Genomic DNA, 20,802 nt, shown 5'->3' with positions numbered 1-20,802 from the left:
TATCTTGCAGAAACAGAGGAACTCACAGTTAAGTCGTTGGGGCTCTGTGATATTCCAAGATGTCAAGGAAGCACACGATACTTTAGTCTAGGAATACAGTGACAGTTTGGTATAGAAGAAAAGGTGGTAAAATTAATGAGAAGTGAGCGGATGCTGAATGAATTTTGAAGGTAGAGCCAACAAGAATTGTGGAGCAATTGGATGTAGAATATGAAAAAGAGGAGTCAAGAATGACAGTAATGTGGCTGACTATAAGCAAATGGAAGGATAAAGTGCCAATTACTGAAATGAAAAAAAAAAAAACTGTAGTAGTAGATTATGGTATATACATACACTTGAATACTTTGCAGTCATAAACATAAATTATTTATGTACTTATATGGAAATATCTCAACATGTAGTAAATAAAAAGGCAAGGCACATGGTCTCCAATATAACTTAGGATCTGTTTTTTCTTAAGGAGAGAAAAATAGGATTTGCATTGGTTTGTATATGCATTTAAAAAATATAAAGTCTGTAGAAAACAAAATTAAGTAATGACAAGTGTTACCTTGTGGAGGGAGAGAATAGAAACTAATTGAGTGGACGTTGGGCGCAAAAAAAGGAATATTCACTATATTTTCATAATTTCTGATGTGAATGCATTTTAAGATAAAAATAAATGCTTAAAAATATATAGGCAAAAATTTTGTTGAAAAAATGAGTCTAGCTGGAAATCCAGTTATAATCCCAGTTATAGTATATCCATATACTACTGTCTCTTGAGGAAAGAAGTAGGAGGAGCAGGAGGGGGAAGGAGAAGAGAAAGAGAAGGTGAAGAGTGAAGAAGAAGAGAAGGAGGAAGTAAAGGAAAAAGAAAGAAAAGGAAGGAGAAGAAAATGGAGCAGGACAAGAAAAATGATAATTATAATTAAGATAATAAATAATTATAATAAAAACTTAAAGCTAAGGAAAAAAAGGCATAAACTCACTACTAAATTATAAATATGGCCACCCATTAATTATTGCTAAAAAAAAAAAATGCATGTATTACATGAAGTGTTGGCAAATGTTTAACAAACCATTTTGCAGTGGGAATTGTAGCTCTGTGGCTCTGATTTTAATATTTGCCAATTTTGTTGATGTAAATATTTTCATTTTGGCTGATTTCAAGCTACTGACATGACCTTATTCCTTTTCTCTCTTCCTTTGTTTGTATGGACACAAGTTTCAGATATTTATCACTTTCTTTCTTTCTGAATAACTTTTTAATTAATTAATTAATTAATTTATTTATTTATTTATTTATTTATTTATTTATTTATTTGAGAGAGAGTGCAGGGCAGTGGACAGAAGGAGAAGGAGAGAAAGTCTCAAGCAAACTTGGGTTGGGCTCAATTCCAGGACCCTGAGATCATGACCAAGAGTCAGACACAACAAACGGAGCCACCCAGGCACCCCTGAAGAACTTTTTTTTTTTTTTAATTTTTTTTAATTTTTATTTATTTATGATAGTCACACAGAGAGAGAGAGAGAGGAGAGAGAGAGAGAGAGAGAGAGGCAGAGGGAGAAGCAGGTTCCATGCACCGGGAGCCTGATGTGGGATTCGATCCCGGGTCTCCAGGATCACGCCCTGGGCCAAAGGCAGGCCCCAAACCGCTGCGCCACCCAGGGATCCCCCCCTGAAGAACTTTTAAAAAAATTTCTTTCCAGGCAGATCGACTGGTCACAAATTCCCCCAATTTTTGTTTGTCTGTGAAAGTTATTATTTCTCCTTCACTTTTGTAAGACAATTTTTCTGGATACAGAATTTTAGGTTGGTGTTTTTTTTTTTTTTTTTCTCTCAACACTAAATATTCTGTTCCATACTGTTCTTGCTTACATGGTTTTGGAATAAAAGTTCAATGTAGTTCTTACATTATCCTTCCACAGCTTAGGTGTTTTTCCTTCTTTCTTCTTTTAAGATTTTTCCCTGTCCTTAATTTTTTGCAGTTTGAATATGATATGCTTAGGTGTACATTTTTCTCTATTTACTCTTCTTGTTCTGAGTTTCCTGGACCTATGATTTGGTATCTGTAATCAATGTTGGGAAATTCTCAGTCATTATTACTTCAAACATCTCTTCCATTTCCTTCTTTCCTTACTATCTGGTATTCCCATCACATACATGTCATACCTTTTGTAATCATCCCACAGTTCTTGGATATTCTGTTCTTTTTTTTTTTTTCATTATTTTTCCTCTTTGCATTTAAATAGTTGTGCTATTGTAGTTGTGAAGCCTTTGGTTTTCAAGACTACCATAGAGTTATGAAAAAAATGGGAGGGAGAGTAGAGCAAATTAAAGTCCTACATGTCTTGCGGTCAAGATTCAACCATTGTTCTTTAATGATCATTTCCTGGATTGTTGAAAGACTGGAGTTAATTTCTAGGGTTCTAAAAATGTTGATTTTGACAGTTTTGTCAGTGCTGTCATTACTTCTGGAGAGGAACAGATATTTGGAGGTTTTTACCAGGGCATTCCAGAAGTCAAGCTGCCCCTGCCTTTTTTTTTTTTTTTTTTTTTTCCATACCAGTTATCAGTTGAATGTTATTCAAACTCTTGTCTGAAGTGAAATTACTGATTTTTTGTTCATTGTCACTAATTAATTCTAATTAGAGTTGCCATCTTCCAGTTAGAATTTAAGCTACAGGAAGAGGGGCACTATCTTGTTTATTCTTCCATCCATCAAGAATCGTAAAGGATTTGAGATTTTATTCTATCTGACATCTTGCAAGTTAGCTTGCCACAGTTTCATGGAGGTTACCAGAAGACACAAGATTCCTGGTTCAAAAACATTGGATTCTATTACTCACTCCACAGGAAGAAGGATAAACCCATACACACATCAATTCTCTGTGCCTTTCAAATTGCACACATGCAGTGTGGACCTAGTAGGTAATGTGTATACAATGAGTTTGTATCACATATAAAGAACATCAAGATTAAAAAATAGATCTTCTGGATGGAGGCATTATTTATCTTCCAAGGCTATTTGCTATACAAACATTTTTTTAAAGACCATCTGGGACAAAACCTGTTAGTACCTCTGTTCACAAGATACACAGAAACAGAAGAAACCTATGAAGAATTATCTCTCAGTGACATCCCGGGCCTAAAATCATGTCTGACACATGATAGATATGCAATAAACAAATGTTTAATAAAACCTCCAGGAATTTCTATTTTCATCAATATATTCTATTTCCACAAATAAGAAAAAATATATATTCTTAAATCTTGAATATATGGAAAGTCTTTAAAAAGAACTTCCTTAGTCACTTTGGACTGCTATAACAAAGTACCATAAACTGGGTGGTTTCTAAACAATAGAAATTTATTTCTCACTGTTCTGGGGCTACAAGTCCAAGATCATGGTGTCAGTATGGGGTTCCTGAGAGGAGCCCTGTACTAGGTTGCATACTGACAATTCCCTTTGTGTCTTCACTTGGCAAAGAGATCCAGGTAGCTCTCTGGTCTCTTCTTATAAAGGCACTAATCGTATTCATGAGGACTCCATCTCCATGACCTAATTAGCTCACAAAGGCCATATCTCCAATACATTTGCGGATTAGATTTCAACATGCAAATTCTGGGGGAGACACAAACATTCAATCCATAACAAAAACCTAAGAATAAAAACTTTTGTGAGATTTGCTACAGTAGAATAGTAAATGGAAATTATAAAACTCTTGTTTTCTCATTGGCAAACAGAAATGACAACTGATACATTTAACTTTTGATCTCTTTCAGAGTTCAATCTTCTCTCCTATTCCTTTCTTGCCTCACTCTGAAAAGGAAAAACTACTATGTTTGATCAAGGCAAGAACATCTGGTTAAACCATGCAGGTAAGGTCTTGGCATGGCTGTCGTTTGCAATTCCCAAATCCTAGAAAAGGAGAGAAATAAGGAAGCCTAGAATACACTTTTTTGTAGGTAAATGGGCAAATATCTGGCTTGCTTACTGCTTCTGTTTCACCTTATCCATTTCCCTCTCTCATCTCCTCCTTTACCTCCCTTCTCTCTCCCCCTGACCTTTCTCTTTCCTACGTTCTCCTTAACCCCAAGGACATTATATGTGTGTGCACACACACACATAGACATACACAAACACACACTTCTTTCATTGTGTCGTTCTCACCTACAGGAACATGTTGACAGTTCCTCAACTTGAAAAGAGTATATTAAGTTTTGGCCTTGGGGTAGAAGTAGGCAGAGTGGACCTTTTGACTAGCCTTTTTCTCGGTCCTATACACCAAAAGCCTCAAGGCAAAAGAGATCCATACGCTATTCCAGTCATTTTCATTGGCATTCTTTCCCGAGACTTTGAACCATACTCTTCCATTAAGTGTAAAATCTACTTTGGCCTTGCTTTGTCTTCTGGAAGGCATAGCTAGGTAAGAACAGAATCTAATTTTCAGGAACCCCAATTCTGCACGATACCCAGCACACACTAATTTCTTTTTAAGTAGAACAACTACAGAAGAGATTGCATCTCAGTCATTTTATATTCTACCTCATGATTTTTAAACAAATAGAAAATGCTGTAGAAGCTATTTGCATAATTTAATCACATACCAAACATATATGGTATCCTTTTTTCTATGTCTACTGAGTTTTATCTTCAAGGATATCATTCCATTTTCAGTTACAAATTACTTTATATGTATGTATTATACTGTGTTTCTTTGATATGTTTAAGTCATATAATTTTAGTTTATTTTGTTTTGTCATTGAAATGGATTCATTTTGTTATTGTGAGAAATATACTTAATCTGTGGATCATTTACATGTCTCCAGTATAGCTAGCAACTCTATTGTTTGAACAGTTTGTCTCACTTAGTAGTTTTTATTTTTTTATCATAAACGTTTAAATTACCTTATTTAACTCTTACTGGGATTTCTTCTTTTCCCCTGTGAATGGACTTCCCAGCTTAGTAATATACTTTGGACTAATTCTAACCTCACAACCTTATTTCTTCACAATTACACACACTTTCAATGTTTCACACAAATGATTTATTACATATATTCAGAAGTTTATAATTAATTTTAAAGAAGCTGCTTCTTGTCTTAGAAGTGCCCAAAATATCAAAATAAATCACCATATGCCTCATATTTTACAGTTTTATTCCTCCTGACTTTGACCTTTTATTCAACTATATATATCTCAAACTCCTTAACCAAATTCTTGTACTATAAGAAATTATTAATGATAAAATAAATAATTTAAAAAAGCAAATTAAAAAAGAGATTTTTTTTTTGCTGCTACTCTTCTTTTGTGGTAGAGTTTTCTTTTTTTCTGTTCTTCCAGAGAAAATTAAAATATTCTAATAAACTCATGCTTGCCTCCACTTCGAAAAACATTTTTTGCATGTAATAGAATATCATTAATTCTAAATTGAATTTCTGATCTTAATAACTCATTCCACCACAGTTTCCAGATAAAATAGCCCTCAAAAATATTAAAGAAGCAATTGTTGGGGCGCCTGGGTGGCTCAGTGGTTTAGCGCCTGCTTTCGGCCCAGGGTATGATCCCAGAGTCCCAGGATCGAGTCCCACATCAGGCTCCCTGCATGAAGCCTGTTTCTCCTTCTGCCTGTGTCTCTGCCTTTCTCTCTCTCTCTCTCTCTCTCTCTCTCCTGTGTGAGTGTGTGTGTGTGTGTGTGTCTTATGAATAAATAAATAAAACCTTAAAAAAAAGCAATTTCTTTCTTAGCCAGCCTAAGTACTTTACTGCAGGTATTTTAAATCATTTTCACTTGAGTCTATATTATAATTATTCTCATTTTTCAGGTGAGGAAATCGAGACTTAGACTATGACCCTTGTGGTAGCTAAACCAGAAATTAAACTCAAGTCTTTCAATTTCCAAAAATATCAATATATCATGCCATAAATTTCTGTGTATCTCAATTTGGACCAAAGTCAAAAGGGCACTCAAACAACTGTTTTTTGAGGTCTAGTTTTTTTTGTTTCTGAAAATATGTATATATACTTCTTGTTCTGTTTTACTTCAATTATCTTTTTCACTTTTAAAAGTTACCAAAGATAGCGAAGGTGAAAAACAATGAAAAAAAAGATATTACTTCTAAAAGCTCCTCAAATAAAAGTATTACTTGTAGCTTGCAAAGAATTTTCACTGGTGACAGATCTTGTGCCTTCTTACTATTCAGGGAGTGCTGGTGTTGCTTTGTCTCACCTTCTGTTGCATTTCATCCACGATTAAAATCATGATGAAATTGTGATAGGGCTCACTACTGTGACTCTTTCCACCTTAGTCCAAATCAGTAAGCACTGCATTTTCTTTTCAAAATATGTTACTAGGTGAAAGATATAATTTTACTTTTCAGATCAAAAGCCATGCTAAAAAGAATCAATCTGTGGGGTGTTTTACTGAGCATCCAAACCCTTGGAGTTTTTCTGCCACTTGCTTTGTGCCTTTCTTCACATTTCCTTGTATTTCAAATTTCCTTCCTAGATCTTTTATAGTTTATAATATGTCCCAGGAGCAGGTTTAAATGACAGGCCTCATGGAATATTTTTTAAGATCTAAAGAGTGGAAGAAGGAATACTTTCCAGAGGAAAAAAAGAAAAGTATTTACTTGGAAAGAGAAATTCTCTAAAGAACATATCTACCACGCATACTTCTATTTTTTGCTATTCCTTTAGCACCACTGCATAGACTTTCCAGGCCACATTAAGTGGTGAAAGGAGACTTCGGGAAAAAGCAAAGGAGCAGAGCAGGATGATTTTAAGATGGAGAAGAAAAAGAAGAAACTACATAAAAGCAGTATGACATTCCTGTTAAGTATGAAAAGAGACCCCAACCCAGTAGATATAATACAGATGTTAACAATGGGGACCTTAGGTGGGTCAGCCCTCAGGCACCAAATGCTCTAGTAAAAAATATATATATATTCAAAGAGAAGAGAACCCTTTCTTCTGAGGAAAGAAGGTTTCTTTTTTTAAAAAATGCACACTCCCTGGAATAAAATATGACTGAAAATGTGATGATCTGATTAAGCCTCCAAGTATAGCTTTAGTCCATAAAGTTTCCTAAAATGTTGAGTTTATTCTAATTATCACCCAAAGTGAATCTAACAGTACCTTAACCTTTTAACAGAATATTTACTGAGTACTTGCAACACTAGTAGATAAAGACATTGTTCACAAGGAGTTTACAACGCAATAAGAAAAATAAACTATAAAATATGTCTTATGGATAATTGACAGCCAGGTTTTAAGAGAACATATAGAAAGAGAATTTAACCTCAAATGGAAATCATGAAAAGCCAGAGATTCAATGTTTATTTTGAAACTTAAATGATGAAGATGTATTAGACAAGGATTAAATCGTTAAAGAATCATTCAAATTGATGGCACAGCCTGGAGAAAGCTCAGGGGTAAGAGAGAGCATTTAAAACACTCAAGTTGGGGACCCTGGGTTGCTCAGTTAGTTTAGTGTTAGACTTTTGATTTCAGCTCAGGTCATAATCTCAGGTTCATGATCTCAGGGTCGTGACATTGAGCCCCCGAGCAGGCTCTGCGCTGAGTGTGGAACCTGCTTAAGATTCTTTCTCTCCCTCTTCCTCTGCCTCTCCCATCATGCACACGCTACTCTCTCTCTCTCTCTCTCAAAAAAATTTAAATAAATAAATAATAAAAAATTCAGGGCTATTGAGTATTGCTGAAAATTTATGGAAGAAGGAAATGGTGAGGATAGAGGCACTGGATGAGGGTGGAGTAGTAAACAGATCACAGTACTTGAGGGCTTTTTTCACAAAATTAAAGAAAAACTATCAAAGGGCTTAGTCAAGTGAAGTTTAAGTTGCAATGAAGAGTATGAATAAGAGAGAAATGATATTGGATTCAGGGAGAAAGTGAATGGGGCTATTACATCGAAGGAAAATTTAAAGGTTATGACAATGGACACAGAGAAGAGTGGACAAATGTATATATGGTATAATTATAACAGGGATTTTGGGGGGATTGTTTGAGGTGGAGTTTAAGGAAGGAGAGAAGGGCGAAGAATGACTCTAAGGTTCTTGTTTGGTCAATTGAGGTTCAAGTGATGCCATTTACTAAAATAGGAAACACAAGGCGAAATAATTGGTTTGAGAATAAACATAACGAGTCTGAGTTCTTTTTTACATTGTCTTTAAGGTACATGGGAGAATTCAAAAGGAATATTCACTAGGCAATTTTATATTTGTACCTACATGCAGAAGAAAGGGGCATCTGGGTGGCTTAGTGGTTGAGCATCTGCCTTCTGCTCAGGTCATGATCCTGGGCTCATGGGATCTAGTCCCGCATCAGGTTCCTCGCAGGAGGCCTGCTTCTCCCTCTGCCTATGTCTCTGCCTCTCTCTCTCTCTCTCTGGCACTTGGTGGGATGAGCACTGGGTGTTTTGCTATATGTTGGCAAATTAAACTCCAATAAAAAAATTTTAAATGAAGTATCCTATTTAATATACATGTTCCTGGATATCCCCTCATTCCTGCTGAAACAGAAACTGTGAAGATTAAATTTAATAAGTCATTCAGATAATTCTTATACAATGAGCCTAAAATTGATCTATCTCTTGAAATGATCAACATGAGAAACTATCATTGTAGTTCTCAAAATTAGAGAAGACACCCCAATTAGCCCCGTTTTGTCAAAGAAAAAATATGAGCAGTTACTTCAAGCATTCAAACTTTGATTAGAATTTGCATTTTAAGTAGAAAAAAAGTTAAGGAAAACTTTCCAAGATAAAATGGATCACATATTTTCACCAGATGTCCTTCCTTAGGAAAAAGAAATGTGAAAGAATTGCAACATTGTCTAACCTGGAAAACAAAATACAGAAATTTTCAAACCAATAAACCATGTGCCTAGTACAGCTCTGATTTAGTATTTGTTAAGCCTTATGCAACAATCGCTATTTTAGAACATTCATAAGTAACCCATTTTGTAGGAAACATCAACCTTCCTGATAGGAAATACAAGACCACCTTATACTTTTATTCCAACCTACCTGTTACACTTTATTTTCTGCCATTTGACAACTTATACTCCATATCCCAGTTAAAAAAAAAAAAATTCTCTTTTGCAATCCCTTAAACATGCTTTGTTTGTTCTCACATCCAAGAAGTTCCTTCTGCCTTATGCCCTTGACCTTTTCTCTATCTGGATAATTTCCAACATTCAAAACCTATTCAGAGACTTCCTCATTGTTGACACCCTCTTCAATATCCTCAAGTAGGGTTTTTGTTCCAAGTTCTGTTTTTGTAAAGTTACACTTTTATGATCTATTTAATAGCATATTTCCATTCAATTTGTAATGAGTCACTTACATATCTCTCACACTGTCTTTCCATTTTGGGGGGCTTTATTTTTTCTTTTGCTTCTGGCCCACAAAAACAGTGCTTGCCACATAGTAGGTGCTCAAAAATGTTGGTTAATCCAATGAAGACATCTACCAGCTCCAATATTTTGTGAATCTTTCATTTAAAATGACTTCATATTACCTTTTTTTTTTCTAACTTAATTTCTCAACTGTGAGCCCAAAACACAGTCAGTGGCCTACAAAGTTAATGCTCTCACTGGATCTCATGTATATAGTCATCACCCTTATAATTTTATCTGGTATACAATTGCTTATATGTTCTTAAAAATAAATCAATACCAAAAAAAATAAATAAATAAATAAAAAATAAATCAATACCTATTGGGAAAACTTCCAGAAACTCTTCATTGCTGGTTGCATCCGTTTCTATCTTTTCTACCTGATTTTTCAAATACGCTCTGTCTTACTTACTCTATTTAGAATAGCCTTTTCTACGTTTGGCTTCATCTTCAATTGTATTCACGTTGCCATCTGCACTTAACCCACAGAACCAGGTATATTCCAGTGTCTCATTCTAGGTTCCTCACTAGAGGTCAAAAAAGGTAAGAACTACCATGATAAAATATTAAGTGGATAGATAGATGACAGAACTTATTTCATAGCACTGAGAAAATGACTACTTGGGACAAAATAATTCTGGGAACTGAAGGGATCAGCCCAGTCAGCTTTGTTTCCTGCAGACTCAAATCAATGCCTTGTCTTTATCTAAGCTCTGATTACATTTAGAAAAAAGTACTACAAATATAGTGAAGGAGCCGGGTCACTGCGATGTCTGGGTCCTTTGTATAGCACTTGGGAGTGCAGTAAACTTTGGCCAATGTTTGTTGATTGATGACTCAATAGCTCTGGTTAAGCCTCACCATCAGAAGTCCAGACTTTTTAACAAGCTTCTCAAAGCTTTCATTCCCAAAGAAGAAACTAAAGAAAACCAGATGACAATAATTTCAAATTGTAAAATGTTCTGGTTGTCAAATTTAAACAGGAATATCCTGTGCAACGGAGAGGCTGGCTGGTGCCAATTTCACATTTTGTTCTTTGGTGTCTGGACAAAGCCTGCTCTGCCAGTGAGCTGACAGGTCGAGAGCACTCCAGGTTCCAAAGGCACAAGAGAACATTCTACTTTTCATAATGTTCCTACATTACATAGGGAAAGGAGTATATTCACAATGAAAAGAGTTATGATTAATCATCAATAGAAAGATTCTTCCATTTTCTGGCTGCCCACATTAGAGTTTGGTTTAGTCAACACTTCTTATAACATAGATCATGTATTGAAATGATAAAACTATCACCTAATATGGCCAGAGAGATTAAGGGAGTTGGCCCAGCTGGCCACAAGAGACATCTTTAATTCAAAACCTAAAACATGGCCATAGTAACCGTGATCAAGGAACTTTACAGCACATAAAGGATTCAAAAAGCATATTAATCCACCTTCAGCAACACTACCAATTTAAAAGAATGATTAACCTTTTCTCCCACTTGATTCAACCTGGCATATGTATTATACCACTCTAAATGCTAGCAGACTCTATGCTTATGGCTTCCATTAGGTAGCATTTAGTATCCATGAAAACTTTCTTCAACCAGTAATTACTTTTGAGACCATAAACATTTCAGATGGAAAAAGAAAAATGGCACAAGTAAGGAGAACTAGGAAAAATAAGAACATACCCCAAAATATAAGTGTGTTGATTCAAAAAGGTAATTTAAAGACTATTTAAATGATACTAGATGAGCATTTGCTCTGTTTATGCTTTAAATAAAGTACTCTGTTCTACTTGTAGGTGTTGCTTAATATCTAATATATGTTAAAAGCATTTTGCTCAAATGATTCATTTGTTCTGGTATTCTAAGCACCTCACTGGATAAACAGCATAAGCAAAGGGAAGTCATGGGGTATAACAGACCCTGTAAAGACTAGTATCCATCCGTTATTGTTTTTGAGACTTAGTCTCCTCCTCTATGCAGTATCATAAAACTTCCTATAGATAGAACACTAGAAACACAGAAGATACACAAGATTATAGATTTTTTTTAAAGTAAGTATGCAATACTACTCTTCAAACATCTTTCAGTAAAACAAATGCATTTTATTTGCAATGAGGCTTTCTTGTAAATTCTGCACTTATGGAAAATAATACATTTAGTGAACATTTTTGTTTGCCTTCCTGTCTTCCTCTACTGGCAATATTCAGGTGGGGTTAGTTTTACCTCTAGCAGTTACCCCTGTGTGATTTGCATTTCAGAACTTACAAAAAGATTTTTTTGCTCTTTTTTCCCACTCATGCCCATTCTACGTGAAATGCTGCGATCCACTGTTAAAATGCAAAGATCTCTCGAAAAACAAGAATCAAAGTGTCCATCACTGCCAGTTCTAGAATGAATATATCAGAGGCTAAATTATAAGTGATGAAGCCAGAGTTAGAACCCATATCTAACTTCAGAACCATAAATCTAGCTACTCCATGCTGCTTCACTGGAACTCAGTTCAAGGCTGACACTAGAGAGGAGGATCCTGATCAGGAAGGGACAGTAAATGAAGGGCAAGATTTAATTACGTAATACTTAGCAAAAGAATTACTATGATGTTTTTACAGAACAAATATAAGATGGTGCTCAAACAACACCCCTCAAAGTGGCACAGCAACATAACGGAATCCTTTTGAACTGCAACGTTTCCTAAACCACACCATACAATACAATTCTTCCCATGCAGCCTGGAAAGTCAAAAGAGAAAAGGGATACTAATCTGTGTCACACTGCCGTTAGATGCAGATCTAATGTTAATAATGTTTTAGTTCATAGACTGAGAAGTTTCTCCAAAGAAAGAATGAGTTCTATCCTCAAGTATACATCACTATGAAATAATCAAGGAGCCAAGGATGGTGGTATTAATTATTCTAGGCACAGGGATTTGTTCTGAAAAGGAAGTGGCAATCAGAAAGAGAAGTGTCCAATGATTAGCTAACAAAACCATTTCAGAAATAAATTTTTAAATCTATGTTTAGATTAATTGCTAGATAGAGCTTAATTAAGTTTATTAATTTAAGGGAAATTTGTGTATGCTCCTGGAACCAAGAAGTATTTTGCTAGACACCTATCCAAGAGTTACTTTTTCCTCAAATGGCCACCATATAGATAGTAATTTCTGACATCAAAAAGTAACAATAAGTATTTTTAGAAAACTAATATGAAAGAAAAACTTACCATTTTATGATAAAATTTGTTGTAGCTGATTCTTGATCTCATAAGCATGTATTAACTTCCTAAATTTGGGACTGAATCCTGCCATTAGAAAATATTCCTTGAAAGACAGCATTGAAAATCTTCTATCTTTTAATCTTTAATATAAAAACTGTATGTTGTTTAAAAATCAATAAAAATGCTGGTATTGACTACAAAATTATTTTCCTAGTAGTGGAAATGAGGAAAATGCAACTTCTATTTTGTTATATTTCTACAAAAAGAGAAAGTTCTTTTCCACAGACTCTCATCAATGTAATGTGAAGAGAAACATTTGTAGTTGTCTCATGGTTTAGTGGTGACAAACTTGCACTTTTTTATCTGCCTGTATTGTGGAAAATGGGGCACATTTTACCATGCTGTGGTAGTAAAAGAAAAAAGAAAAACTATCCTCACTAATACTATGCTTTAACTAGCTCAGTTAATGGGCTTCAGGCACTCCAAACAGTAGCAATTTAAAAATAACTTTAAATTTTACACATTTCTTCCAGTAGGATGAAAAGACAAGACATGTTAACATTGGTTTTATTATTTGGGCAAATACAGAGTTAGATTATTCCCTGCCAAAGCAGAAATCAACCCCTTACAGAGAATAAATGCTAAATAAAACAGTAAGCATATTTTATTAAGTATATTTGTTTCTTTCCTGAGCACTTTGGCTGCACAAGCTCTACACACAGTTTCCAGAGTGACCATCAGTGTTTTAAAAGAATGCCAAGGCAGTACTGTGTCCAATTAGTGGGGCACAGAGACCAGTCAGATGCTGATGCATTTCACAAAGGAGGTGGTGGTGAGAGGCAAATGCAATTAGGGGATATTATCTCTGTCCTGTGTGCTTTACAAAACAGTATCTTCTCCTGACTCCTCTATCTATTCCTTGACTAACATTGCTTAATATTTGTAAGCTTTATAAGTTTTAATAAGAAAAAACTGAAAATGCCCAGGAAAAAGGTAAAACCACTTCAACATAGAAAGGTCTCCCTGTTCCAGGCAGAGGACCTAAAGTTTTGTTTTGTTTTTAATTTATTCATTTATGATAGTCACAGAGAGAGAGAAAGAGAGAGAGAAAGAGGCTGAGACACAGGCAGAGGGAGAAGCAGGCTCCATGCACTGGGAGCCCGACGTGGGATTTGATCCCGGGTCTCCAGGATCGCGCCCTGGGCCAAAGGCAGGCGCCAAACCGCTGAGCCACCCAGGGATCCCAGGACCTAGATTTTTACCAGGGAATATCCAACTCCTGAAATAACTGCATGAACATAAATGCTTCCAAAATTTGCCCAAGTTCTCACTTAACAAGCTATAAGTAATTTTTATAATTATTCCTTAAGATTATAACAGATAAAAAGTTTCAGTAATACACTAAAAATATTTAACACTTGTTTACCTTTCTTATTTATAGCCTTCCTTGTCCCAGGTAACAGCCAACAGTAGCAGTAATAGATATCCAGACCTTAAGAGGCCAGAACTGCAATGGTGCATTGAGTATAGAAAGAAAGTAAGAACCATAATGGTTGTTATATATTCATAAAGTGAATCATAATCCAAGGAAAAGTTTTTCCTAAAAATAAGCTGGAAGCAAATAGTTGCTCCTATTAATAACCTCAGGAAACAACTTTGAAGTTATCAGCAGCTATTAAACTATAGCTATTAGTTTATTTAGGTTAAATTATTTTAGAGTAACTTATATTAGAATTTAATACAACTGTTCACAAACTAGAAACAGGTGGGGTTTTTTTTTTTTTAGATTTTATTTATTCATGAGAGAGACAGAAAGAAAGGCAGAGACACAGGCAAAAGGAGAAGCAGGCCACCCATGGAGAGCCTGATGTCCAGAACTCAATCCCAGGACCCCAGGATCACGACCTGAGCCAAAGTCAGATGCTCAACCACTGAGCCACTGAGGTATCCCAACTGTAAACAGTTTTGTAGAGTAATGTGCATCATCTTTCCTTAAATAAAAAGCTTTTCTAGGCCCAATATCACTGTTTTTATATTGCATAAATAGTGAATTACTGTGGAATATCTGGTAAACCTGATAGGAAACCCCAGATGTCACCAATTTGCTGTGTAAAATTTAATATGGCCAACACTGTTGACCTTTATCAGGAGCAATATTGATGGACTGATCCATGGGGTGTGACCCTCAGGTTCACCAAGGATAATGTGCAGATCAAAGAGCAAACATGGACCTCTATACACAAATTCCACTACAAAAAATGCCTAAGTCAACTTTTGTTATTGAATTTAATAACCCTTTAGGAAACAGTGGGAATCGTATCTTAAGTTTTAGAGGAGGAAAGATATTATTTAAACTATAATGAAATGTGATTCTTAATACCTGTTAATTGTACTGGGCATATAAGATTTCCCTTGGGGAGAAATTTGACAGATTTTACATAGGGAATTGTTTTCTGTGGCATTTTTGTGGTTCACTAGATAAAAGTGATATCAATGTTTCTTTGAAAAAATAAAGGAACAAATTTATAGAGAGTAAGTCATAATTTATTCTAAAAATGAGCCAAGTCAAAAGAACATAAGAATTGAAGAGAAAGAAGAAGAGTGAGGGACTTTCCTGACACAATTGTGACCTTTCTTCTGGTGTCAGAAAATGATATAACTACTTTTATCCCAATGGATTTTACAAACACACCAGAATCTTCAGGTTTTCGTAAGCTTTGATTATTGCTTCTTACCCCCACCCATACCAACTCTCACACATTCACATATTTTTTATTATCTGCCTTCAGATGGATTTCTTTATATAATTATTGCAGTAGGTTGTTAGACTATTGACCCCAATGCATCATGTCTCACTATTTTCTCATCCTATGTAGTTCCCTCTCACACTGACCTGGGCTTGGTCATGTGACTTGCTTTTGCCCTGTAGCATATCAAGAGCTAGAATGCCTGTGCCTTAAGCTTGTTCTCATGGAAACGTGCCATGTGTAGAAGCCTAGCCAACCTAATGGAGATACCTGGCCAGGCTAAAAGCCAGCACCAATGACCAGACATGTGAAAATAATTAGCCCCAGTCAAATAACCAAATGATGACAACCTCATGAGTGACCTCAAGTGAGAGCAACATGGATGGAAAGCATCCATCCAATGGATCCCAGCCCAAATTGCTGATTCAGAAATTGTGAGAAGACAAAATGCTTGCTGTTTTTTTTAACCACCAAGTTTAGGATTGGTTCATTGCATAGCAATAGCTACAACTATTTTCACTGTTAGATTATCATCCTATTTTATACTATATTTCCCCTCAAATGTTCCCAAATGCTATAAAATAGATAACAACTGATAGAGCCTTAACATGTTTCCTCTCTCCTCTCTCTCTCTCTCTAAACACACACACATTTATACAGTTGACTCCTGAACAATGTGGGAGTTAGGAGTGTCAACCCTCCGTACAGCTGAAAATCCATTTATAAATTTGGAATCCAAAAAACTTAACCAATAATAATGTTGAAAAAATGTCTCACCATTAAGTCAATTGACATATAATTTGTATGTGACTACATATATATAATATACTGTATTCTTATAATAAAGTAAGCTAGAGAAAAGAAAATGTGAAAAAATATAAGAGAAGGGATGTCTGAGTGGCATAGCTGGTTAAGTATCCAACTCTTGGTTTTGCCTCAGGTTGAGATCTCAGGATCCTGGGATCCAGCCCCACATCAGACTCTGTGATCAGCGTGGAGTCTGCTTGGGATTCTCTCTCCCTTCTCCTTCTGCCCTTCCTCCCTTCTCTAATATAAATGAACAAATCTTAAGAAAATGTTTTTTAAAAATCAGAAGAGAAAATATATTTATAGTACTGTGCCATATTGAAAAAAAACAAGGTGTAAGTGGACCTGTGCAGTTCAAACCCATGTTGTTCAAAGACCAACTAAGACTGTGTGTATACACACTTCCAAAATAATTTTAATAAAATCAACTTCTACTTTATCACAAAATTATTTTTTCAGTTACCTAAAGAAGTAGTGCAGAATTGTACTAAGCTCATAAATTTGAAGGTCCTGAAAATGTTTTACTACTTGCATTCAAGTCTTAGTGTGCTTTATGTGGGCACTCATCTTTGCAATATGATTCCAGGAAATTTGATATTTCATTTTAAAATTTTGGCCTAAAGAGTCCTAGGATATTTTACCCAAGAAAAATAATACATTAATCCACTTTTGGCCAGGAAGCTCATGGTTTCCTTTATTCTCTAAATTCTCTATCAGTGAAGAAGACAATGTAGAGTATAAGTCTGCCATGATTGGAAGTCTGGCAGTACAGAAAAAGCCTCCAAACTTAAGCATTATCCAATTATCTCAGTGTACTACAGTGGGGAGCTATGTAGAACTTGAAGCCTAGAAAAGGAGAAAGATACAATATAGTTATGATTAGGGTAGTGACTCCTTAATTTCGTTTTAAATATGAATGGCAGAGGATTCTGGGGAAATGATAGTAGCTTCAGAGAGATTTTTAGATCTGAATAGCCTATCCCTTCCCTAAAGACACATGCTAAAAAAGAAAAAGCATCTAGTATAGCAAGACCACAAACTCACAGACAGCATCTATGATAAATGCACACATGAACTGCAACAGACAACCAGGTAGGTACAAATCAACAAGAGCAAAAAGACCTACATATGGTATCTAAAAGTATGTGGAAAGAAAATGAAGGGAAACAATTTTATCTTTCAGGAGAGCCAGAGATTCCTATGAGGGGCATCACAAACTCACAGAGAAAACAAGCAGAAACCAGGAGTGGACATTGCAGGCTTCAATTTGCAGATGAGTGCAAGAACTTTGAGATATTCTGAGGATGCCAGAGTATTCTGGGGCTTATGAATACTTGATACTTATCAAACCAAAGCACCCTTCTAGAACAAATCCCCAGGTTCAACAGGGTGAAAAGAAGAGAACCTGAGAAATGAAAATTAGAGGACTGAGGAGGAAAATTTTAGAATTTTTAAGGTCATTTTTTAAAATCATGTCATGAAGATGGGGAGAACAGGAGTTGTGAAGCTAGAAAATGTGTCCTGACCTATGTTTCTCTCCTAAAATGGAAATGTATTTCATTTAAAAATGAAGAAGAGAAATCTATTCCAGTCAAATCCCACAAAAAGTAGGGGGTGGGGAAGGAAAATAAGGATAAGAAAACCCCAGCAGACCCTGAAAGCACAGAAAGATACACTCACAAAACAAATAAAATTGGTTGCCTAATGCTTTTTAGAAAGTAAAAAGAACTTAAAAAGTGATAGAAACTGGCTTTTTAAAAACATAAAAAGACAATTACAAAAACTCAGAAATGAAGTGATTGGAGAATAGGGAGATTTGAAAAAGTGAAAGAACTCAACAAATAATTTGTTTGAAAAAAAAATCATTTCTTGGGTGAAGATTAAACTAGAAGGAACACAAGTTTGAATAAACACAACAGATAATGTCTCCTTGGAGAAATGGGTGATTTCAGATCCAGCACAGGAAATAAACAAGATGTTCCTGTTACATCTTGGGAAGACTATCAAAGACTACTGTGGACGTGTCAAAAGGACTCAGGAGCCAACCTGAATATGGTCCATAGACTTAACAGGGCATAATCTGTGCACTGATAATCAGAAAACATTAATGAAAACAATAACGAGGAAATAAAATATCTAATTGGTCATCTTCAGATCTGGAGTCTTTTTTTGTTTCTTTTCTTTTTTGGTAAAATTGGTAAACAAAATAAATGAAACATTTGTCCTGCCTTTTCTAATTAAACTGTGACCCAGGACAACCAAAGAGTTGAAATGAATATTCCAGGTAGTAAGTGAAGAATAACAATATAATTAGTAGAATATCACCACTTGGCACCCATAATAAATTAATGAGTCTACGCATTTATAAATGATGGTCACAATATCACAATAAGACAAATAGATACTTTATAACTCATTTTAGAATTAATCAACATCACCTATGAAGTAGACTTGCCAAAAAGTCAAATCTGAATTTTTTCAATCCTCTAGAACCATCAATTGACAGTAAATACACGGGTCAAAGGAACATGATAAAAGTATAAGCATGAAGGGAAGGGTATGCAACTGGCATAATGCAGACAGACAGCACTGAGCCACCCGGGCTGCCCTCTGGCCAAGAATTCTAATCATAATTCTGCGCTACCGGTCCAAGGCCAGAACTCTGGCACCAGGTTGCTCTGAGGTCTTTGGTGATAAAATCTACAAGAATAATAAAAAGGGCTCTTCAGTCTTATCCAAAAGACAACAAAGCCAGATAACCAGCCAGAGTAAAGGCTGTTCCCAGGTCTGGGACAGGTGAAATAGTATCGATAATATGACCAAAAAAAAAAAAATTATATTCTTCCAAAAACCAGTTGTAAATATTGTGTATATTTGCAGCAAAATTTCTTTTCTGGGGCAACCCGGGTGGCTCAGCAGTTTAGCGCCTGCCTTTGGCCTAGGGCGTGATCCTGGAGACCCAGAATCGAGTCCCATGTCGGGCTCCTTGCTTCTCCCTCTGCCTGTGTCTCTGCGCCTCTGTGTGTGTGTGTGTGTGTGTGTGTGTGTGTGTGTGTGTGTGTGTCTCATGAATAAATGAATAAAATCTTTTAAAAAAAATAAATTTATTTTCTGTATTTTCAATATTAAATTAAATCAACTACTTAGGTAGCATTTGAATCATTATATACTGAAAACCTAGAAATAATAATTTAGACTGAAATGATAGTAAATCTGTTTTGGCCATTGTAGTATATTCTCCAGTCTTATTTGTTCTGTCTTTATTGCCATGAAAAGGTATAAGGAGACCTGCAAATCATTAATGCCAGGATTTGAAATGGTTTATTTTACCTTACTTCCTCCATACTCAACTCATTTGCAGGAACCTCTGCTGTCAGACTCATTTATTTATTTAATATCTCATATTATTGCATATACCACATCTTTCCAAATAAACCACAGGCTCCTTTAAGGGCAGCTACCAGTATTATAAACACTGAATTTACTTTTGGTTTCTCCATCATCAACACCAGTACTTTCAAAAATCTATATTAGTTAGTAGGTGTTTGAGCATAAAAAAATGATAGAAACAATGCACATCAGAAGCTCTCACCCCGTGCAGTTTTCCAAAGTGGAGACGTCTCTTGGCCCAGCCAAGTGGAAGAGCCCCGTGGGGGCAGGAGTCCCCAGGCCTTGAGGCTAAAAGGGGTGGTGGCAGGGGACCTAAAGCTGCCAGCTCCGAGTATGACTCCTGTTGTCTGTTTTGTCTATTGCAATAAAGCAGAGTTTCACACACACACACACACACACACACACACACACAAAATTACAGAAACAGCTCAATTCTAACTAAATACTACTACTACTACTACTACTACTACTACTACTACTACTACTACTAAAATACATTAAATAAAGTGTAAGTAGGAGAATGAAGATAGGACTGGAAGTCCCAGACTACAAAGCTTTGTTCCCTAGCTACAAAGTGAATTATCCCATTGGCCAACGTATTGATTGTAAACAGGTACTTGTGAACTGGTCACCATTTAAATTCATAACTAAGTGAAGGGTCATAATGACTTTTAATATCAAAAAAAGAATTTTTTTTAAAAAAAGAATATTTTTATATCTTAACATTTTAGCTCAACTTACTTGTAGTTTTAATGGAAATACATAAGCTACAAAGTATTCATTCCTAAATAATCCATTCCCTATTTTTTTCTTATAAAAAAAAATCAGTGAGACCTATTATAATTTGTCAAGAATTCACCAGTCTCGGGCAGCCTGGTGGCTCAGCGGTTTAGCGCTGCCTTCAGCCCTTGGCGTGGTCCTGGAGACCCTGGATCAAGTCCCGCGTCGGGCTCCCTGCATGGAGCCTGCTTCTCCCTCTGCCTGTGTCTCTGCCTCTCTCTCTTCTCGTTGTGTCTCTCATGAATAAATAAATAAAACCTTTAAAAAAATAAAAACTATAAAAAAAAGAATTCACCAGTCTTTCCTTTTATTTCCCACAGTTTGGTGTCATTACAAAATCAAGACATTTTTGCAAAATTTAACAATTTCAAAATCCCTCAATAATGTTACTTCACTACAACAAAATAAGATCAAAATTAGAAAACCACTGACTAATGTTGAGAAGTGATCTCTCGTGATTCACTAAAGG

General features: G+C 35.6%; 1 long non-coding RNA gene across 3 annotated transcripts in view; it reads right to left on the bottom strand.

Annotated features, from left to right (window-relative positions):
* Positions 1 to 20,802, bottom strand: part of LOC140620232 (uncharacterized) — a 406,983-nt gene that overhangs the window by 134,482 nt on the left and 251,699 nt on the right. For all 3 annotated transcript variants that reach the window (XR_012020015.1, XR_012020017.1, XR_012020016.1), the window contains one exon: positions 12,616 to 20,591. This is a non-coding gene — a long non-coding RNA (uncharacterized lncRNA). The remainder of the gene's footprint in view (positions 1 to 12,615; positions 20,592 to 20,802) is intronic.

Source organism: Canis lupus, chromosome 28 (assembly GCF_048164855.1).
Source record: "Canis lupus baileyi chromosome 28, mCanLup2.hap1, whole genome shotgun sequence".
Taxonomy (NCBI): Eukaryota; Metazoa; Chordata; class Mammalia; order Carnivora; family Canidae; genus Canis; species Canis lupus.
This window is presented reverse-complemented; position numbering and strand designations above follow the sequence as displayed.